The sequence below is a fragment of the Rutidosis leptorrhynchoides genome, chromosome 11 (assembly GCF_046630445.1).
Source record: "Rutidosis leptorrhynchoides isolate AG116_Rl617_1_P2 chromosome 11, CSIRO_AGI_Rlap_v1, whole genome shotgun sequence".
NCBI lineage: Eukaryota > Viridiplantae > Streptophyta > Magnoliopsida > Asterales > Asteraceae > Rutidosis > Rutidosis leptorrhynchoides.
In genome coordinates, this window is record NC_092343.1 from 77,431,235 (window position 1) to 77,455,544 (window position 24,310).

General features: G+C 40.4%; 1 non-coding gene across 1 annotated transcript; it reads right to left on the reverse strand.

The window, feature by feature from the left end:
• Positions 1-3,881: 3,881 nt before the first annotated feature.
• Positions 3,882-3,988, reverse strand: LOC139879122 (small nucleolar RNA R71). Its single transcript, XR_011769975.1, has one exon. It is a non-coding gene; the product is annotated as a small nucleolar RNA R71 (small nucleolar RNA).
• Positions 3,989-24,310: the final 20,322 nt, after the last annotated feature.

Below are 24,310 nucleotides of genomic sequence, written 5' to 3' on the forward strand. Positions count from 1 at the left end.
AACCGTGGAACCCGACCGATGACATGAACTGGAACCCCTATCCAGATTGATACAGTTCCCGTTGGTGAATTTCTATGATTTTTATCTTTTTATTATTTTTATTTATTTATGTTTAAACATATAATATTGTGATACTTTTATGTATGTTTTAACATTTTTATTATGTTGTACTAATATTTCATATTTGATTTGAAAGTGGGATGTTAAGTCCCATTTCAAATTACCATGCATGTTATTATTTTTATGTATGTATATTGTCAATTGTACACAACAGGGTAAAACATCGAACTTTCAAAGACTGGCATTAAGTTCAGCAAAAGCTACTAATTTTGACGACAAAACGAAAAACAAATGTGATGTAACAACAAGATGGAATGAACAAATAATGTGCACCATTTATCATTCAACAAACAAACGCCAATATGTTTGGAAACTTTGGTAAAATTTAATCATTTTTCTACGCTAATCACCCTCAATAATTTAAATTGTACTGATTTCTTGCAAATGAGGGCATTGGAAGATCTTAAGTGTAGGAAGGGGTTAAATTCGGTCGGATTTTTAAAATTTTAAATTTAAACACTTGGTTACCATTAAAAATACTAGTAACGCAGTAGTTGTATTAGAATCTAGTACTCTCTGATAATAAAGAACGACCCTAGTCTTATATATTGACTACCAATTCTAGTAAAAATTTTCAAAATTTTCAAATAAATGAACTCAAAATCATGTTTATACATATTTATAAACGATAAAACTAGGTGTTAACACCGAAATTATTGTTACCTCGGAAAGGACATAAATTGAGAAACAACCTAAAATGTTAGAATTCATTTAAAATGGAATAGAGGAAAATAAAAAGGCAAAGAAAGAAAAATAAAAGCCAAGTGTGGGAAAAATTTACCAAGTTATTTAGAACATATGTCACATATTTTTGTACAAATAATTGAAGATACTTTTGTTTTGGACGATATTTATCAGTTTTACCCAGTTTATTGTAATATAAAAGGAAGTAAAGTCTTCCGAGAGAAAAATACACGCGCTTCTTGATTTTGGTCAGGAAGTTGTCGTCCAGACCAGTTGTAGAGTCTACGAAAAACCTTGAAAAGTTTTCTCGAAAATCAGCTGGAAATCCACGGACCTCATCATCAAACAGGGTCGCCAAGTGGTCAGACTTATCCTAACCATGAGAGGATCTGTCTCGTACAATGGGGGGCACCGTGCAAATTAGCTTATAAGAATAATGAATCAGATCCCCAGAAAGGATAACCTCCTTAAAGATCAAAAATCAGCTTTTAAGACTGATATTACTCAATCCTTAAGATTGACTTTAAAGATTGAGAATTACAAACTTATGGAATTCGATGATATCTAAACTCGATCTTGAACGAGAAAATATTTTGATCAAAATTACAAACCGATTTGTTTTCTGAAGACCCATTTTTAATGCGTTCATTACCATTGAACGTAAAATCCTAGGAATTCACCTGGAATTCATTAGGTCATGATATCGCATATTTTATACACATTTTCCTTAGCGATATCAATCATAATTTAGTCCGTTCGGATACGATTTGGTGTTTATTTTGATACTATTGAGAATGTTCGAGTTTGAAGAGCTATTTGTAGAAGAGATGCGGTTTTTGAAGCTTTTGAGGCATTTTGTTGACTGATCATTATTATTGGTGCTCCTGGTTGGAAATGTTAAGTAAATATGGGGTAGTTTGGTTTTTAAGTTATTATTAGTATTGAAAGAGTGCAAAATAGACGATGGAACCAGTTTCAATGTTATGTCGCGGCGCGACAAATGCATCCGCGGCGCGACGTTTCACGTGTTTCCAGATCAGAAGTTGGTTTAAAGAGGGTAAAATTTCATGTTATATGTCGCGGCGCGACAGTTATAGCCGCGGCGCGACCGTGTGCCGGTTCAGGTGATTTTGGCAAGTTATAAAAGGCCCGAAAAATACCCTAATTATTCATTCTTCCATCTAGACGAATTGTGGCAGCTTTTGGACGATTTTTGGTGATCTTTAGAGAATTCCAAGGTCATTCTAAGGCATCAATCATTCCGGAAACAAGTCTCGATCCGTCTATCGTTCAAGATTCAATCATTAATTTGGTTAATCTCTTTGTTTAAAACAATGAATTCTTCTATTACTTTGATTGTGATTTTTGTTCTAGCCATGATTGGCTAAACTTTTAATGTTTATCTAGATTGAATATTTGCATGTGTTTGGATGATACTTCGTAGTTTTATTAATTAATGCATGATAATTATGAGTTTTGATTAAGAACCATTCTTGTGGGTGTTGATTATTGTTACTAGGTTTATTAGTGAAACTTGTTTGAACAAAGGGAACCCTGATTCAATTTAGTGATCTAATTTATAATTGATTTGTCTTAACCGATTGGGTGCTTACTAGACCAAGGGGGTAAACCGGGTAACATTGATTGAACAAAATAGGGGTGAATTGTGTGGAGCGAACGCGTAACCAATTGAATCTTAATCTTATAATTAGCTAATTACTAAGTCTCAAACGAAAGAGGTCTTTGGTGAAAGGGAACACTAAGCCAATAAATCTAAGTTTGACGTGTTTGCTAAAAGAGAACTCTGGGTGAACCGACTCTGTAATTACGTGCATTGATAAATAAAACTAGTGCTTAATAACAAATCATCCAACACTGCGAATAGGAGATCTAGGCGAACATTCTTCTATCTATTGAATTCAAATATCTTTACTTTTTGTTGAGTCAGCATTTATTTTTATAAACTTAAAAATACAAAAATATCGTCTTTTACTTTTAATCAATCTTTGATTTGGCTAATCGTTAAATAGCCACCAAAACAAACTATCTCGTACTTTTGATTTTAGTAGATTAAATTAGTTTACTTTTATTAGTTACGATCTTAATTCTCACGTTTAAACTGTCCTTGGAACGATTTCGAATTTACCAATTTTATACTATTACACGATCGGGTACACTGCCCGTCAGTGTGTAGTAATCTTTAAACCGGCATTTTCCAGAGATAAATTATATACCAGATTTTACACATCAAGTTTTTGGCGCCGCTGCCGGGGATAGTTGTGTCGAAAATTAAGATTGTTACCTAATTGTTCTTAGTTTAGTTTAGTTATAGTTTATTATTTCTTTTCGTTATTTTCAGTTGAATCGGTGCGTTTAATCAGTTGTTAGTTGTGATTTCGTAGGTAACAGGTAGTGTAATTGTTAACAGGTAGTGTAATCAGGTAGTGCATGCCACATACGCGTTCTTCTAATTCTCCGATTCTTCAACCATTTGCAGAACCCGAAAGAGAGTTATTCAGAGCTTTAAGTCACGAACAACAGTCTACAGTGGATTCATCTTCTTCTTCAAGTGCTAATATAATTAATTTGGGAAGTAGTTCAGAAACTGTGGTGCCCGATACACCACCTGAAATCAGAGAAGAAGAAGAATCTTACATTTCCTTAGATCTTTTCGAGACTGAAGATATGGCTGATCAAGAACAACCACCTCGTCCTCAGACTATGGCACAAAAGTTGAAGGCCACACGAGGGGGACAAGGCAACTCGATTACTCAACCGAACATCACTCAGCCTTTTCAAATTACAGGGCCGATCCTGAATTTGATTTCTTCTGATTGCTATTTCATGGCAAGGATACTGAGGATGCTAACGAGCATCTTCGTAATTTTAATGATGTTTGCAATTTGTTTAAGTTGCATGAGGTTGCTGATACTTCAATCAAGACAAGGCTTTTTCCTTGGACACTTAAGGGAGATGCCAAGAGATGGTTAGATAAGCAACCAGAGGGCACAATTACCTCTTGGGAGACTTTGGAGGATAAGTTTTTATCGAAGTTTTTCCCTGCATCTCGAGCTGCTAGACTTCAAGCAAAAATTTCTCAATTCAGACAAAAGAGTAGCGAGACATTGTTTGATGCTTGGGACCGTTTCGCTACTTTGTTACGCTCATGTCCGCAACATGGGTTGAATAATTTACAGAAGGTCCAGATTTTCTACAAGGGTTGTGATATCCCAACTCGTCAGACTATTGATCAAGCAGCAGGTGGTACGTTAATGGATAAGACCGAAGAAGAGGCGCTTGAGATAATTGAAAAGCAAGCTGCTTATTCTCACAAATGGCATCAAGATCATGAGTCATTCCATTCAGCTTCAGTTAAGAGAACCGAAACCCAGGGTGTATATGACGATTTTGGGTCTATAAGTGCTAAGTTGGATTCCTTTGGTAGGAATTTGGAGAAGATAAATAAGGATATTCATGGTATGAAGGTTGGTTGTGAGTATTGTGGGGGATTGCACCTGGCAAAAGATTGTGATGCAGGTTTGACTATGAATCAGAAGGAAGAGATAGCTTATATTAGTCAGCAGAACAACAATCAGTTTTAGGGACATGCGCAGTTTAATAGAAATTTCAACAATCCCTATAATCCTCAAGGTAATCAAGGTTCGAGGTTTCAGCCAGGTTCTAGTGGAGGATATCAGTAGCAAGCTCCCGGGTATTTTCAGAAACCCCAAGCCGAAGAGAAAAAGTCCAACCTTGAAGCTATGATCGAAAAGCTTGTGATATCTCAAACTCAGCTTGTTACTACTGTTACTCAGAACAATGAGAAGAATGATCAAATGTTTCGAAATCAATAAGCAGCAATTCAGAATCTTGAGAAACAAATTGGTCAGCTTGCTAGTCAGAATAATGTGAAAAAACCGGGGGAGTTACCGAGTAAGACCGATAACAACCCGAAGAATGGGCAAGTTAATGCTATCACTACCCGCAGTGGTTTAGCATATGATTCATCGCGTAAGCCCGATGAGGATGATTTACGAGTGCCGTTGGTTAAGGATAGTGAGCTGGTTGTTGTTAGTGAACTGGAGGGGGAAAAGGAGCCGGAACAGGTGATTGAGAAGGTTGTGAGGGTACCGGAAACTGTTGCTGCTAAACTGGTAGTTAAAGAGTATCAACCACCGCTCCCATTCCCGAGGAAGCAGAGACTGGAGAAGCTGGAGGCAGAAAAGTCCAAGTTCATGGACTTGATTAAAAAAGTTAACATTAATTTGCCTTTTATTGATGTGATTGCAGGTATGCCCAAGTATGCAAGGTTTCTTAAGGACTTGCTAACTAACAGGAAGAAGCTGGAGAACGTGTCTTCAGTCAGGTTGAATGCCGCATGCTCAGCGGTTGTTACAAACAAGCTTCCCGAGAAGCTTGAGGATCCTGGGAGTTTTACCATTCCTTGTTTATCGGGTAACTTGGATTGTATGAGGGCGTTGGCAGATTTGGGGGCTAGCGTAAATTTAATGCCCTATTCTATTTATTTAAAGCTAGACCCCGGGGAGTTAAAACCCACGCGAATGGCTATTCAGCTAGCAGACCGCTCTATTAAATTCCCTCGTGGAATTATCGAGAATATGCTAGTTAAGACCGGGTCGTTGGTTTTTTCGGCCGATTTCGTGGTGTTAGATATGGAAGTGGATGATAGGATTCCACTGATTTTGGGTCAGCCATTTTTAAATACTGCTAGGTGTATCATTGATGTATATGGCCAACAGTTGACCCTTCGGATAGATAATTTGCATGCAACTTTCTCAATCGACCATACTTTAAAATACCCTGCGTACACCGATGATGTATGCTATTTTCTTAACACTGTGAATGTCCACTCTGAGTTGTTGCAGGAATTCCCAGAGTTACAGGGTTCAGGAGAGTGTTCATTGGTTGAAATTGATGAAGAGTTGCAGGTTGAGGAGAGGGATATTTTGACCACCTTGATGGAAAACTGCTATGAGCCGACTGAGGAGGAGTTCAAAGAACTCGAGCGTGATGCGGATTACTGGAGCAAGTCTTCAATTGAAGAACCTCCCGAGTTAGAATTGAAGCCACTTCCAGATCATTTGGAATATGCTTATTTGCAGGAGGAATCTAAGCTCCTGGTAATTATTTCTTCTTCTCTTACTACAGGTCAGAAAACTGAGCTTGTAACCATGCTGCAGGCCCATAAACCGGCCATTGCGTGGAAAATTCATGACATTAAGGGTATTAGTCCCTCCTATTGCACCCACAAAATCCTAATAGAGGATAACTCCAAACCTGTGGTGCAACGTCAAAGGAGGTTGAACCCTCACATGCAAGATGTCGTGAAGAAAGAGATCATTAAGCTCCTCGATGCAGGTCTGATTTACCCAATCTCTGATAGTCCTTGGATTAGCCCGGTACACTGTGTACCTAAGAAAGGTGGTATGACTCTTACCACCAATGATAAAAATGAGTTAATTTCCACTAGGACTGTCACGGGGTGGCGTGTTTGTATTGACTATCGAAAGTTAAACAACGCCACACGCAAAGACCACTTCCCGTTACCTTTCATGGATCAAATGCTAGAGAGGTTAGCAGGAAACAGCTTTTATTGTTTTCTTGATGGTTTTTCGGGCTATTTCCAAATTCCTATCTCGCCCGAGGACCAGGAGAAAACTATTTTCACGTGCCCGTATGGCACATTTTCATACCGACGCATGCCCTTTGGCCTTTGCAATGCTCCGGCCACTTTTCAAAGGTGCATGATGGCCATATTCCACGACATGATAGAGGATTGCATGGAGGTGTTCATGTATGACTTTTCGGTCTTCGGTGACACTTTTGATTCATGCCTTTCGAATTTAGAACGGATGTTGGAACGGTGTGAAAAGTCTAATCTCGTGCTCAATTGGGAAAAGTGCCATTTCATGGTTCAAGGGGGCATAGTTCTCAGGCACAAGATTTCCAAGGACAGTATTGAGGTGGATCCTGCGAAGGTAACGGCTATTAAGAACCTTCCACCTCCCACCGATGTTAAAGGTGTTCGGAGTTTTCTCGGGCACGCCGGTTTTTACCGACGGTTTACTAAGGATTTTTCTAAAATTGCTAACGCGATGAATAAACTCCTCAAAAAGGACACGCCGTGGAATTTCTCCGACGAGTGCCAAAAGGCATTCGATCTTCTTAAGGAGAAACTGATCAATGCACCAATCATAATTGCTCCGAATTGGTCCCTTCCATTCGAGCTTATGTGCGATGCTTCTGACTTTTCTGTTGGCTCTGTTTTGGGTCAACGGGTCGAGAAACATTTCTGACCCATCTACTATGCAAGCAAGACCTTGCAGGGACCATAATTGAATTATACTACCACTGAAAAGGAGCTCCTTGCGGTGGTCTTTTCTTTTGATAAGTTCCGGTTCTAGTCTAAGACTATAGTGTTTACGGACCATTCTGCTCTGAAGTACCTATTTTCGAAACCGGATGCTAAACCTCGACTGCTTAGATGGATCTTGCTTTTGCAAGAATTCGACATCGAGATCCGGGATAAGAAGGGTGCTAAAAATCTAGCGGCTGACCACTTGTCTAGACTCGAGAACCCAAATCTCGAAGTCCTTCACGAATCGAGTATCCATGATGATTTTCCCGATGAATATCTCATGGCGATGGACAAGGTGGACGAGCCGTGGTACGTGGACATTGCTAATTATCTTGTTGGGGGATTCTTGGAAAAAGGGTGGTCGCATCAAAAGAGGAAGAAATTCTTCAGTGACCTTAAGTACTATTTCTGGGAGGCTCCCTATCTTTTTCGTTGTTGTCCCGATGGGGTTATCTGCTGGTGCGTTTCCGGTGAGGAGTGTATGCGTATTTTGATCGAGTGCCATAGTGGGCCTACCGGTGGGCATTTTGGACCCCAAATCACGGGGCGTAAAGTCTATGATGTCGGCTTCTTTTGGCCGACAATTTTCAAGGATGCCCACCGGATTTTCAAGTCGTACGATTCTTGCCAAAGGGCCGGTAAAGTCACCAAACAGGATGAGATGCCTCAACAAAGCATCAAAGTTTGCGAAATATTTGACGTTTGGGGAATTGACTTTATGGGGCCATTTTCGAAATCTCAGAATTATAGTTACATACTCGTTGCCATTGACTACGTGTCTAAATGGGCCGAAGCTCAAGCTTTGCCCACAAACGATGCACGAGTTGTGATTTCCTTTCTTAAACGTTTATTCTCTCGATTTGGAACTCCTAAAGCTTTAATTAGCGATAGGGGTACTCATTTTTGTAACGCCCAAATGGAGAAGGTATTGAAGCGATATGGAGTTCTCCATAAGGTTTCTACTTCATACCAACCCCAAACGAGCAGACAAGTTGAGAATACCAATCGAGCTCTCAAAGGGATTCTTGAGAAAACAGTGGGCTCGAATCCGAAGGAGTGAGCGAACAAGCTCGATGAAGCTTTGTGGGCGTTTCGAACAGCCTACAAAACGCCAATTGGTACCACTCCTTATCGGTTGGTTTATGGGAAAGCGTGCCATCTCCCGTTGGAGATTGAGCATAAGGCTATGTGGGCACTTAAAAAGTGCAATTTGGATTTGAAGGAAGCCGGACGCCTAAGGGCGGGGCAATTGAATGAGATTGGTGAATTACGCCTTGATGCGTATGAGAATTCGTTAATTTATAAAGAGAAAACCAAGCAATGGCATGATAGGAAGTTAAAGGGTCCAAAAGAGTTTAATGAAGGCGATCGAGTGCTTTTGTTTAACTCTAGATTAAAGCTTCTACCGGGAAAACTTAAGTCCCGGTGGACGGGACCATTTGAGGTTATTAAGGTGTACCCGTACGGTACAATTGAGTTGAAAAATGCCAGCGGTACTACTTTTAAGGTTAACGGACATCGTGTGAAGCAGTATTTTGATGGTCCGTTGGAGATTGATGACGGGGTTCACGTTGAACCCCATCCTAAGGTTACTTGAAGTTGGAAACGAGTTTTGTGAACGACTTGTTAAACATGGTTCACATTGTTGTATAGTTTGTATTAATAGGTTTAATCATGGGTTTGCTGAGTCTTAAATGCTAAATGATTAATTATGATAGATTATTTGTTGTTTTGTTGGTTGTTTTGGTGTTTAAAGGAATTGGAGTTTGCTGCATAGCTTAAAAAGTCGAGGTACCAGGTCCAGCCCATTGCCGCGGCGCGACAAACAGGGTCGCGGCGCGACATAACACAGGTTTTGGTTACAGAAAGCCATTTAAAAATGGGTTTCAAACACGTTCATTGCCGCGGCGCGACATTTGAGGTCGCGGCGCGAGGTTTCAAAAGTTTTATGGGTCACGTATTTTTAAGGAATGAGAATCAGGTATAGCGAATCGCCGCGGCGCGACCACTTATGTCGCGGCGCGACGATTATGTCGCACAGATAATAACCCACGGGTCAGGTTTTAAATCAATTGGGTCACCCGACCCACTACATAACCCGACGGGATTTCACCCTTTTTAGGGGATTTGGATCTGTATTTCACCCATCATTCTCACACTAACCTCTCAAACAAAGTTAGAGCTCTCAAACCCTAGTTTCAATTAACACTAATTGTTACCTAATTTCTTCAATTCATTGTGCAAACATGCCGGTTAAGGTCCGATTTTGACTAATCTCTTGTTTTTTTTCTCTCATGTTTCTTGATTAATTGTATTAATTCTAGGGTTCATGTTTGAAATTTTAAGGGGTTTGTTTAATTGAAACTTTTATGCCTTAGTATTTGATGAATTATTGATGAATATGATATTATTGTGTGTTCTTCATGAATTCTTGTGATGTTTATGCATAAAATTGATTCTTGAAATTAGGGTAGTGATAAATCCGAATTTGATGTTGAATGTTTGGGGATTTTGTTTGTTAGGAAGATGTTTGCTAATAGATATATGCTTTAAGATAGTGTGGGGTGATTTGGGCGGGTCATTTGTGATTTTGAAAATTGGTAAAACATGATGATTTATGTGATTTTTGAGATGTTTATTTGGTTGTTGGAATGGTTTATTCTTCGTGGAGTAGGTTAATTAACTAGATGAGTTTGTGAAATTGAGTTAAATGGAGATTGTTTAATGAAGCACTTACATGATATAGTATTTTGAGAATTGTTTTGAATTTGATACCATGGAACACAAACATATGTTGTCAATACTTGCTTTTGTCTAAGTGCCTAATTGAAGTTGAGACGAGTATTAATGGTACTTGGTGCAAGTATGTGGAACATGTTGATTTTTCTAACGCTAACTTTTCGATGTTTTGTGTTTGGTTTGGTTTTGTCTCATGTGTGTAGAGAAGCAGATTTGATGCTCCATCATCCTCCTCGGCTCAATCCCGAAGGGAGGAAGAGCGAAGAACTAATCCGGAGGTTTGGTTGCAACAAGTTGAGGAGCAATTCTCGGAATATTTTGGATACATTTCAGCTCGGAATATTCAAGCAACTTGGTATTTTAGTTGGGATGAATTGAATAGTGCATCTAATGAGGTAAGGTAGGATATTGCTTATATGTTGGTGATGTCGAGACAGGGGGTTGATCTTGGCACTTGGGAACGTGCTTTTTCTTTAAGAGACGATCTTTACCGTGAGTTAATTCTTGAGTTTTTCTCCTCTTTGAGTTTCCGTTCTCGAAGGGATGGGACGGATCAAGGCTTTTTGACATTTCATTTAGGAGGGGAAAGTCGAGCCATGAGCCGAATTGATTTGTCTCGAGCACTAAATTTGTATGAAGAATTAGATGAGAAGTCTTTGATACGTTATTTGAAGAAAGAAACTGAGTTCATCGGGAATCAGGATGATTATAATGAGCGAGATTTTTGGTTTGAAATTTCAGGTTTGACTCCATTTGTGTCTAATGAGTCGAAGGGCTCTGATATTCGAAGCAGAGATCTACAGTTACTCCATAAACTGTTGTCGTGTACTTTTTGTGGACGAAGGAATGGGAATGATAAAGTTAATTCTACCGAGTTGTGGATAATGCATCGATTTCGGCATAATGCGCAGGTTGATTTGTGTATGTTGATTGCTACCTATTTATCTAATCAGTCGAGGGAGACACGCTCTTCGAGGCCACTGTTGGGTGGTCATTTTGTTACAAAGATTGCACGATTTTTCAACATCAATTTTAGCAGGTGTACAAGATTAACCGACCCATTGCAAGTAATGAAACCTTTTAATTTAAGGTTTTATCTTAATGTGCGTTTTGTGATGTGGGATGCGCATCGAGTTGGTTTGGTTGCATATGTTGAGCCCGAGGCCGGTGGTAATGTTCAAGGAGATGAGGAGGCGGAGTTGGTTGCTCCGAATGTGCCAGAGGGGGGTCAGCCTTGGGGTATTTCCCAAGAAATTTGGGATAACTTAGTGTCGCGGGTTGATAACGTGCGAATCGGTGTGTCAGACAGCTTTAATGAGTTTCGGGGAGAACAACGGTCGCATAATGACCGTATGTGGGAAAGTCAGCAGAGGATTGATGAGAGGTCGGCTGAGTCTCTGCATGACCAGCAATGGATGGCATATGGAGGCGATTGGCAAAGACACAATGCTCGTCTTTTCTACTATAACCCGGAGAATTATTATGGTACACAAGCTCAGACACCAGTTTATTATCGCAGCCCAATTCGGCCCCGAGTTCCGGCCCCGATTTACAGTGAAGAGGAGAGGTTGGAGGATGCATGACAGAGGTTCGAGTAGCAGTATCCATACGGCAACTGGCCGTATGATGGGTTTCAGTGAGGAGGGCCTGCGAGCCCGTGATTACGTTGTACTTTGTTTTAAACTATTTCCGTTTAGTTGGTTTGTACTTGGATAATTTTATATTTTGCTTATGTACTGTGGATTTATTCGGGGACAAGGCGTTTCGGTACCAGGTGGTGCCACCTTGTCCCATTTATGTAGTTTTCTTGTGTTTTTCTTTTCTTAGGTATGTTGGTGAAACAATTTTTCAAGTCTGGCATTAAGTTCAGCAAAACTACTTGAGTGATGATATTGGTGTGAGGATCGGGAATGGACGATGTTCTTATGCTGGCAGTAAGTTCAGCGCCATCTGTCACTGTCATTCCACGATTAGTGGTTACCTCGATAAGTTTTTATTTTTCTTACCCTTTCGATTTTAATCTATTTTTGATCTCAAGTAATGGGGACATTGCTTGATCTCAAGTGTGGGGTGGGGATGTAAAATCTCTCGGGTTGGTTGTTAATGGGATCATCATCATATTAGTTTTGATATTAAAAAGACTTGACGTTTCACGGGTTTTGGTCGTAAAAAAAAAAATTTGAAAAATTTAGGGAAAAATAAAAAAAAAACAGAAAAGTTAGTTCAATAATAAAAAAAAAAGTAGAAAAACAATTGAAAATTCGGCCAAAACCTTTATTTTGAAAATTGGCTTGGTATTTTATGGTATAATTCGTGTTATCAAAGAAGCCAAAAGTGTTCCACATGTTCATCACCATTGGACATGAAATCCTACGAGTTCGGGGAACTCAATAGTAGGTCACCTGTACCAAAACGGGTGTAAACCGTGAGAGAGCGGTGATTGCATAGCGTGATTGTGACCGAATCACGTGCCAGATCAAAAACTTTTGGTTACTTGGTATAGCAGACTTCCGAAACTATATCATTTTATTATTACATCATTTAATGGTATGATACTGTGGGAAGAGGAGCCTAGAGCTTCACCAGTGCTGTCCTTTTTAGGAGCAATAGCTACGTGCTTGTGTTTGCTTAGACAACACAACCCATAGCCAAAAGCTATGGCACCCAAAGGTTTTTGGGATTTATTGGAAGGGTAGTATCTACTTCTTACCTTTCTTAAAACAAGCAGAAAAGCTTGTCATGTGGGAAGTAGGCAAACCGGTGTCAATTGAAACAGATTGGCACTTCCGAGTGACTCAGATCCACTCATTAAGGAAGTAAAGTCTTCCGACCGTTCCACTTGGTACGTATACCTCTTAAGCGTGCCATTTCATTACCCATCATTTCACGATGAGGTACTGTTAGAGGAGAAAGTCTTGAACTTTCAAAACATGTTCATTATTTTGAATGTGAAATCCTACATGAACATGAAAGTTCATACGTAGGTCACTTGTACAAAAACGGGTGTCAACCGTATGAACGGTGATAGTGGCGTATAGTCGAAACCGGACCATTCGCTAGATCGAAAATTTAAATAGGGCGATCCTCATTGTTTCTCCTAACAAGGACAATATTGCACCCGACCACCTTATTTAACCACACAGGATGTATCTTTTCCATCCTTAAGGGAGTCAAGTCACCCGAACGACACACTTGCTGATTTGTTTCAGAAGATGTAGTCCAGACCAGTTGTAGGGTGACGAAAAGTCTTGAAAAGTCATTGCAAAAATCGACTGGAAATCTACCAGGCCTCAACGTCAAATAGAGAAGCTGGTAGTCAAAGCTTATCTCAATGAGGGATATTCGCTAGCCAAATGGGAAGCGCACCATGATACACAAAATGTCAGTGATTGATCAGATTCCCAGTGGATAACCTCCGGAAAGGTAAGATATCAGCTTTTAAGCCTGATGAACCTCAATCTTTATGGTTGACTTAACGGATTAGATGATCACCTCATGATTATCGATGATATCTGGACGTAATGTGTATCCTCCTAAGCACATTATTTTCTTACCGACATCTCGCGATGTTAGGTACTGTGGGAGGCTTGGCTTGACCAATTGCGGGGTAGCACGTGCGTTCTTTTGGCACATTTGTTCGATTGCTATACTTGTTGGTGCTTGGTTTCCACTTGATTCCCATTTCCTTTGAAGACTTATTTATGATTCAAGATTCTTTACTTCATCAGTATGGTACATTATTCAAGATTATCTTTGGTTACTATATCCATTACATATTGAGTGCGGTTTGGGAAGTTATTTTGGGGGAATGCAAGTGGGAACCATGGTGGTTATTCACTTTAAATCGTATCCACGCTAGTTGTTAGTTTGGTTTCTTGTTCGTTTGGTTCTACATACATTTTTGAAGACGTTATTATATGGTAGAAGATTATTATCGAGTTTAATTGCTTGAGGACGAGCAAAACTCTAGTGTGGGGTGGTTTGATATCGCATATTTTATACACGTTTTCCTTAGCGATATCGATCATAATTTAGTCCGTTCGGATACGATTTGGTGTTTATTTTGATACTATTGAGAATGTTCGAGTTTGAAGAGCTATTTGTAGAAGAGATGCGGTTTTTGAAGCTTTTGAGGCATTTTGTTGACTGATCATTATTATTGGTGCTCCTGGTTGGAAATGTTAAGTAAATATGGGGTAGTTTGGTTTTTAAGTTATTATTAGTATTGAAAGAGTGCAAAATAGACGATGGAACCAGTTTCAGTGTTATGTCGCGGCGCGAAAAATGCGTCCGCGGCGCGACGTTTCACGTGTTTCCAGATCAGAAGTTGGTTTAAAGAGGGTAAAATTTCATGTTATATGTTGCGGCGCGACAGTTATAGCCGCGGCGCGACCGTGTGCCGGTTCAGGTGATTTTGGCAAGTTATAAAAGGCCCGAAAAATACCCTAATTATTCATTCTTCCATCCAGACGAATTGTGGCAGCTTTTGGACGATTTTTGGTGATCTTTAGAGAATTCCAAGGTCATTCTAAGGCATCAATCATTCCGGAAACAAGTCTCGATCCGTCTATCATTCAAGATTCAATCATTAATTAGGTTAATCTCTTTGTTTAAAATAATGAATTCTTCTATTACTTTGATTGTGATTTTTATTCTAGCCATGATTGGCTAAACTTTTAATGTTTGTCTAGATTGAATATTTGCATGTGTTTGGATGATACTTTGTAGTTTTATTAATTAATGCATGATAATTATGAGTTTTGATTAAGAACCATTCTTGTGGGTGTTGATTATTGTTACTGGGTTGATTAGTGAAACTTGTTTGAATAAAGGGAACCCTGTTTCAATTTAGTGATCTAAATTCCAATTGATTTGTCTTAACCGATTGGGTGCTTACTGGACCAAGGGGGTAAACCGGGTAACATTGATTGAACAAAATAGGGGTGAATTGTGTGGAGCGAACGCGTAACCAATTGAATCTTAATCTTATAATTAGCTAATTACTAAGTCACAAACGAAAGAGGTCTTTGGTGAAAGGGAACCTTAAGCCAATAAATCTAAGTTTAACGTGTTTGCTAAAAGAGAACTCTGGGTGAACCGACTCTGTAATTACGTGCATTGATAAATAGAACTAGTGCTTAATAACAAATCATCCAACACTGCGAATAGGAGATCTAGGCGAACATTCTTCTATCTATTGAATTCAAATATCTTTACTTTTTGTTGAGTCATCATTTATTTTTATAAACTTAAAAATACAAAAATATTGTCTTTTACTTTTAATCAATCTTTGATTTGGCTAATCGTTAAATAGCCACCAAAATTGTGATGCCCCGTACAAAACCATCGTGTACGAATCATCAACAACAGGATCATTACAAGGTTAAGTACTATATGCTGTAATTAAAGAAGTTGCATTCACGATAAAAAGGTGATGTCATAACCGACATCAAATGTTTTACATTTCAAAAGCATGCTTCACTAAGTAGAAGCAAATATTAAGTGTATGTGACCACAATGGTCGTTACAAGTCATAGTTCAAAAGTACGAATGTTTGAATGCAAAATAAAGTAGTTCATGCGATGACAACTCTAAGCAGCGGGTGTCTACAGCACGACTAGTACACAGCGGAAGCTAACCTCAAGCACCTGAGAAAAACATGCTTAAAAACGTCAACACAAAGGTTGGTGAGCTATAGTTTAAGTATAACAGTAATGTAAGTAGGCCACGAGATTTCAGTGCTACAACGAGCGTTTCAAAAGTATGATAAAGTATATGTTAACCGTGGGCACTTGGTAACTAACTTAACGTTTATACCCCCTGAAAGTACACTTGGCAAGTGCGTATGTCTACGAAGTATTAAACACTCGTTAAATGCTAGCGCTACTAGCCCGAGTGGGGATGTCAAACCCTATGGATCCATATCTAAGATTCGCGTTCACCGGTTCAAAAACCAATGACTAAACGTTACCGAGCTAAAGGGAATGTTTCTGCCGTTGTATAACCCACACATATATAAGTACTTGTGCCTAGTATGTAAAACATAAAATCCGCATGTATTCTCAGTTCCCAAAATAAGTTAAAGTAAAAAGGGAATGCTATAACTCACAATGATAAAGTAGTCGTAAAGTTGGTTCGGAAAAGGTGTGCAAGTAATCGGTCCGAAGGTCCTCAACCTAAGGCAAATAATACTAAGTCAGTAAATCGTCTTAATAGGTTTAAAAGTATGTATTTAAGGTCTTAAGGGTCATCATCATTCATCATCAAACAAAAGGCGTAAAGTAAGTTTCGTTTATGAAAGTAGTTTAAAACAAAGTCTGACTTCAGTCAGTCACCACGGCCTCTACCCTTACTGAATTAAGGTAAGACCAGTGGCCATGGCTCCTTCTATGAGTCCCTTAAGTGTGGTAAAATTTACAGAATCAAACTCTTCTTGGTTTGACCGTGGCGACGGTCTAAGTGCGAGTAGGTCAGAAATTTCTGCACAACGTTAAAGGACATAGTAATGATCGGAGGGCCATAAATCCTAAACTGTAACTCGGATTAAGACGAGTCCTATATGAAAAGTTATCTACTCGAAAAGTTATATCTAAAAATCATGTTTAAAACAGCCCAGGTCTGCTGGTCTGTTACATAAACAGCAGGTCAGTAGGTTTTGGACAGAAACAGTAAGTTTAAAAGGGTTCCGGTGGTCTTGGTGCTTGATGTTCATCATGGTTCTCGTCCTTGATGCATATAGCTTCAAGTGTACAACTCATTGATGTATCTACATCATCTTAACCAAGTCTTGACCATCATAACCCTAGTGCAAGTCTAAGACATGAAGCACAACTCACTTAAGAGTTGCATGTAGTTTGATGAACCAAAGTTACATCAAAGTCTTAGGTTTGACACTTACATGAACTATAAACTTGAAAGTTAACTAACTAATCAAGATCATAAGTAGTAGAACATAGTTCTTAGTTTGATCTTGAAGATCCAAGACTCAAAAGTCTAGATCCAAAGTTATATTTAAAGAAAACTTATTTGTGTGTTCTTGAACTTTCAAAGTTAACTTAATTTGTTCAAGAGATATGAGATCAAGACTAACTTGTAGTACTTGACCATATACACTAACTACATGAAATTAAAGTGCATAAATTGAAGAAGTAAACTTAAATAAACAAGAAAAGGTTCATGGTTGTTCATACTTTAAAGATTCAAACCAAGGTTTGATCTTTAGAAAGTAAACTTTAAAGTTTACTTCATGAACTTCAAGTATGTCTTTCAACCATGAACTTTATAAACTTTGAACAAGTATTTAGTGGAGATCATAAACTAGAGAGTTTATGTCTTGTATGTTCTTGAAGATTCAAGATAAAAGAAGAATTAAACTAAGAAGTTTGATTCTTGAAAACATGCAAGTAAATAAAGATAATAACAACTAGTAATCAACACAAGTAACAAAAGATTTAACAAACAAGGAATGATGATGATGAATGCCTTAAGATTTCGGTTTTACAAGGAGAAAAAGGAGAGAAAGAAAGTTCATAATGCTTACTAGAGTAGAGAGAATAATGAGAGAAAAGAGTTGTAAGTATGAGAGTGTTTGGAATGAGAGGAATTGCAAGTGTTTCATGTAGTAAAAAAAAAAGATGAATCCCTCCCTTGTATGACCCAATACCGACGGTTTCCATGGGGGAAAGGGAAGAGGAGATTGTTCTTTGGTCACTTGTATGTAAAGCCTTACAAAGGTGGTTATTAGATGGTTATACATGGGGAAGATGTCTAACTAGATTCCAATTGTTCTTAGACTAACTAGTTACATCTAAAATGATACTTACACTTTGAAAGAGTGGGCTAACTAAGCCCACTTAAAGGTAGGGTGGGCTTACAAGTCTTAATTCATGAGTCCATTAACTAATCAAAGCCCAAGTTCAATTAATTAATAATTTAAGCCAATTTAAGCCCAAGTAACTAACTAATAGTCTTAGTTAATTAAAATGATTAATAAATTTAATCATGAATATAAATAATACTTGAAAATATTATTCGTGAAAGTTCCGGGTGTCACAAAGACGTTTCGGGCACTTAAAAGTCAAGTACGGGCAATCATGGTAACATGTAAATGTAATAACATACATTCGTTTAATCACACGTATTAATAATAACAATTATTAATAAATAAACATTGGAAATTCCAGGGTCGTTACATTACCCACCTGTTAAAGAAAATTTCGTCCCGAAATTTAAGCTGAGGTAGATGGAGTAGTCGGGAAAAGGTGAGGATACTTCCGCATCATTTGATCCTCTCGCTCCCAAGTAAACTCGGGTCCTCGTTTGGCATTCCATCGTACTCGAACGATCGGAATCTTGTTGCGTTTCAAAGTTTTGATCTCACGATCCATAATTTCAACAGGTTCTTCCACAAAGTGGAGTTTGTCGTCAATAGTAAGTTCTTCCAATGGTATGATAAGTTCAGGTGCAGCAAGACACTTCTTCAAGTTTGACACATGGAAGGTAGGATGAACTGAGCTCAATTGCGCTGGTAGATCCAAACGGTATGCAACGGGTCCAACACGTTCCAATATTTCAAAAGGACCAATGTATCGTGGGTTTAACTTTCCACGTTTTCCAAAACGGATCACACCTTTCCAAGGTGCAACCTTCAACATAACACGATCGCCCACATTCAATTTAAAGTCTTTACGCTTAAGATCAGCATAACTCTTTTGGCGATCACGGGCAGTCTTAAGTCTAGCTTGAATATGAGCAATCTTCTCCGTCGTTTCATGGACTACCTCGGGTCCGGTGATTTGCTTTTCGCCTACTTCGGCCCAACAAATAGGAGATCGGCACTTACGGCCATACAATGCTTCAAAAGGTGCAGCATTAATGCTAGAGTGATAACTGTTGTTGTACGAGAATTCGGCGAGTGGCAAATGCCTTTCCCAGGCCTTTCCGAAATCAATGACACATGCACGCAACATGTCTTCCAAGGTCTGAATCGTTTGTTCACTTTGCCCGTCAGTCTGAGGATGATAAGCAGTACTCATGTCAAGACGAGTTCCCATGGCTTCTTGCAAGGAACGCCAAAATCTGGAAGCAAAACGGGGATCGCGATCTGAGATGATCGATAAAGGTACACCATGACGAGATACAACCTCTTTGATGTATAATTGGGCAAGTCTTTCCATTGTATCAGTTTCCTTCATCGCTAGGAAGTGTGCAGATTTGGTGAGGCGGTCAACAATAACCCAAATGGTATCGTATCCGCCCACTGTCTTTGGCAGCTTGGTGATAAAATCCATTGTGATCCTTTCCCACTTCCATCATGGGATATCCGGTTGCTGAAGTAATCCAGAAGGTCTCTGATGCTTGGCTTTAACCTTTGAGCAAGTCAAACACTTACCAACATAAGTCGCAACGTCCTTCTTAAGATTCGGCCACCAATACTGTTCTTTAAGGTCGTGGTACATCTTGCCCGCACCGGGGTGAATCGAATATCTCGATTTGTGTGCTTCATCAAGTATCAGGTTTCGTAGATCTCCATAATAAGGTACCCAAATTCTTCCGGCATAACATCGGAGTCCAGACTCCCTAACCTCGAATCGAGAGACAAGTATGTTCAAATGTTCATGAGATATGTTCTCCTCCTTGAGAGCCTCAACTTGGGCTACTCTGATCTGGCTGTTGAGGTTCGAATGGATGGTGATGTTCAGAGCCCTAACACGAAGAGGTGCCGTCCTCTCCTTTCGGCTTAAAGCGTCAGCTACAACATTGGCCTTGCCAGGGTGATAACGGAGTTCACAATCGTAGTCGTTGAGCATCTCGATCCATCGACGCTGTCTCATATTCAGTTGCTTCTGATTGAAGATGTGCTGGAGACTCTTGTGATCGGTGAATATAGTGCTCTTAGTTCCATACAAATAATGTCTCCACAATTTGAGCGCAAAGACAACGGCTCCAAGTTCAAGATCATGAGTAGTGTAGTTCCGCTCGTGAATCTTCAATTGGCGAGAAGCATAGGCAATAACCTTTGATCGTTGCATCAGTACACAACCAAAACCACTCTTCGATGCATCACAATAAACAACAAAGTCGTCACTGCCCTCAGGAAGCGATAGGATAGGTGCGGTGGTTAACTTCTTCTTCAAAGTTTGGAATGCTGATTAGTGTGCGGGTTCCCAAATGAACTTCTTGCCCTTGTGAGTCAGCGCGGTCAAAGGACGCGCAATCAGAGAAAATCCTTCGATGAATCTTCGATAGTAACCGGCGAGACCTAGGAATTGGCGAATATGCGTTGGAGTAGTGGGGGTCTCCCACTTGCTGATGGCTTCAATCTTGGCGGGGTCAACTTTGATACCCTGGTCACTTACAACATGACCCAAAAATTGTACTTCCTTCAACCAAAATTCACACTTGGAGAATTTGGCGTAAAGTTGCTCTTGTCTTAAGAGTTCAAGCACTAATTGGGGGTGTTGCTCATGTTCTTCTTCGCCCTTTGAGTAGATGAGGATATCATCTATGAAGACAATAACAAACTTGTCCAAGTAAGGCTTGCAGACACGATTCATGAGGTCCATGAACACGGCAGGTGCATTTGTCAAACCGAATGGCATCACGAGAAACTCATAATGACCATAACGGGTTCTGAATGCAGTCTTCATCACGTCACTTTCCTTCACCCTCAACTGGTGATAGCCAGATCGCAAATCGATCTTTGAGTAGACACTCGATCCTTGTAGTTGATCAAAAAGATCGTCAATTCGTGGAAGAGGATATCGATTCTTGATTGTCAATTTGTTGAGCTCACGGTAGTCGATACACATACGAAAGGATCCATCCTTCTTCTTCACAAACAGAACCAGCGCGCCCCAAGGCGAGAAACTTGGTTGGATAAATCCTCGGTCAAGTAGCTCTTGTAGTTGACTCTGTAATTCTTGCATCTCAGAAGGTGCGAGTCTATAAGGTGTGCGAGCTACAGGTGCAGCTCCTGGCACTAAGTCAATCTGAAACTCTACTGCTCTCTGCGGCGGCAATCCAGGCAATTCCTCTGGGAAGACATCGGAAAATTCGTTCACAATTCGAACGTCGTTCACGCTCTTCACCTTAGTTTCTACCGCTTTCACATGTGCTAGGACAGCAAAGCATCCCTTCTTCATAATCTTTTGCGCTTTCACGCAACTAATGAGGTTCAACTTCGAGGTACATCTCTCTCCATAGATAACCAGTGGTTCGCCATCTCCTTGTGGTATGCGAAGTGCTTTATCTCCACAGATAATATCGGCCTTTATCTTGCCCAACCAATCCATACCAACGATCACGTCAAAGCTTCCCAGTTTGACAGGTATCAAATCAATTTCGAAATCTGCACCAGCTATGTTGATAATAGCTCCACGACTAATATGGTCAACCTTTTCAAGTTTTCCATTGGCGACCTCGACAAGCATACTCTCTTTTAACAGGACTAATGACCAATTAATCTTATCGCAAAAATGTCTACATACATAACTTCTATCCGCACCAGTATCAAACAAGACAGAAGCTAAAAGATTGTTGATATTGAATATACCTGTCACCAAGTCGGGGTTATCGCGTGCATCCCTTGCATTAACATTGAAGGCTCTACCTCGGGGTGGTCCTCCGTCTTTTCTCTTGTTTGGGCATGCATTTCTAAAATGGCCCGTCTGCCCACATTCGTAGCACTTCTTCGGTCCATTGGTGTTTGGCTTCCCATTCAAAGTGGTGACCTTGCAGTCTTTCCCGATATGCCCAGCCAGTTGGCATTTCTCACAGACAACATTGCAATATCCAGTATGGTGCTTGTAGCACCGCTTGCATTGTGGTAAGGTTCCTTTGTAGTTCGGGTTGGTGTTGGTGTTGTTGTTGGGATTAGGGTTTCCACCGTTGTTGTGCCTCTTGGCGGGGGTTTGATCGTAGTTTCTCCCCCTGTTGTTGTTGTTGTTGTTGTTGTTGTTGTTGTGGTTGTTGTGGTTGTTATGGTTGTTGTCCCATTTCCTCTTTTCGCTACTACCAGCTTCAAACTTAGCCTTCTCTGGCTCATCAATAAGAATCTGATTCATGAGAGTATGCACCATGCGCATTGCTTCGGGAACATTCGGTGGTTTGGATGAGGTGACATTACCTTTGATGGACTTAGGAAGTCCCGAGAAGTATTTCTCCATGCGCTTGAATTCGGGGGTGACCATGGTTGGACACATAAGAGCCAACTCCAAAAACCTACGATTGTAACTGTTAAGGTCGTTCCCTACGGCCTTCAACTGCATGAATTCGATCTCCATCTTTTGCATTTCAGTCCTTGGACAGTATTCCTCAATCATAGCACACTTAAACTCTTCCCAAGGCGTAGCATACGCCTCATCAATCCCTTTTGCTTGAGCTAACGTGTTCCACCACGTTAGCGCGCCGTCAGATAGCGTGCAAGATGCAAACTTGGTTTTATTATCCTCCGAACAGTTGCTAACTCGGAATACTGATTCAAGTTTCTCGAACCATCTGGTGAGACCAACTGGTCCCTCGGTGCCGCTGAAGTTATGCGGTTTGCAGCTCTGGAATTCCTTGTATGTACACCCATTTCGAACGAGTGGAATAACCGGTGGTGGTGGCGTGGAGCTTCGAGATTTCTTTCTGCTAGGGCTGCAGCGACCCGTTCGTTGATCATGTCCTCAATCTGGGCGGCGGTAGGTGTGGATCTTCCGTTAGCCATGGTATTCTAAACAAAAATTTTGACTCAAGTCAAAATCCAGTATGCAAGTAGTAGTAATACAGTATATAGTGACCAACATGGAATCAAAACATCACATGTTATTAAATAATGCATCTAGGTACAAATACCACAGAATCATCGTACAGCAATGTAAATAGAACATCGTGCAAGAATTAAATAACGTAAAGTTCCATTCATTAATAATAATAAGTTTCATACATCTGAATAAGTTCGTACAATACATATGAAATACATGAAACTATATCTAGATTACATCATGAAATCTAAATACAAAGTCCTACGGTGAAGGCGGGTGAACTGCTCCTCGAGCCAACTGCTCCTCGAGCTCAGTGACTCGAGCTCGGAGAGTCTCAATCTCCCTCATCAGTTCCTCGTTAGAGGGAGCTGGTGGGGCAGGCGGTGCAGGTGGGGCGGGTGGTGCGGGTGGTGCTGATGTAGATGGTCCGGTTCCGGATGTAGACGGTACGTCCCTAGATGTAAGTGGTTCGTATTTAAATCTAGGTGGTACGGTTCCAGGAATAGTCAATACGTAACGGGGAACCTTACGTATCTGTGGGTCGACAGGGTATGGCATAACTCGTTTACGAGCAGTAACCCTACGACGATGGCCAAATGCGTCAGTAAAAGCACGACCTCCATTCACCCCTGGAATGACGGTGCCGTCGAAACGGTACCGCTTCTTCGGCGGGGTGGAGGGTGCCTGAATAGGTCTATCAGCAGGATCCTCATCATCGCTGGAGTCGTCTGATGATGAAGAATCGGCGGATGATGAGTCATCCGAATTGTGTGGTGGTGACACTGGTGGCTGAGCTGGTAATCCGAAGCGTCCGAAGGCGGCCAACATCTGTCTGTGTCTGCCTGGCGGAATCACGACTAAACGTCCGTCGGGAGTGCGTCGGCAAGGCGTGCGCATGTGGTTATGAAACGGCCCTTCCCAGAACTCCGCGGGGATCTCAATACCACCAATGCGGGGCTGTGACCTCGAGGGTCCGGGAGCAGACGCTGGGGCAGGTGCACTAGTACCAGCTCCGAAAGTAGAAGCGCCGGGATCACTAGTGGGTGTCGGGGCCGGTGTATCGGCAGTAGCAGCAGCAGGTGTAGCAGTAGGTAGGGCGACGGGGTCTGAGTCTATACTACCCGAAATGCCAGCAGGTGAAACATCCGACATTTGAACAAGGAAAAATAAATTTTCCATGTCAGTATGTCATAAAGCAAGCAAATAATAGGCCAACAGTTTAAATCATGTATAACAGTAACTAGCATGGCAATAACAGCAATTCGTATGAAAGTAGCATGCAATCGAAATCAAGTAGCATCATGCAGTAGTGAAATCATGTAGTAGCATACGGCATATAGCGGAAAAAGTAAGCAGTAGCATGCAGTAAATTCAGCGAAAACAAGTAAACTAGCAAGTTGTAGATTAGTCCTATTAGTGAATCCTACTCGGGTCGGTCTTAGACTCACTAATGCAACCTAATTCCCTACAACCAATGCTCTGATACCAAATGTGATGCCCCGTACAAAACCATCGTGTACGAATCATCAACAACTGGATCATTACAAGGTTAAGTACTATATGCTGTAATTAAAGAAGTTGCATTCACGATAAAAAGGTGATGTCATAACCGACATCAAATGTTTTACATTTCAAAAGCATG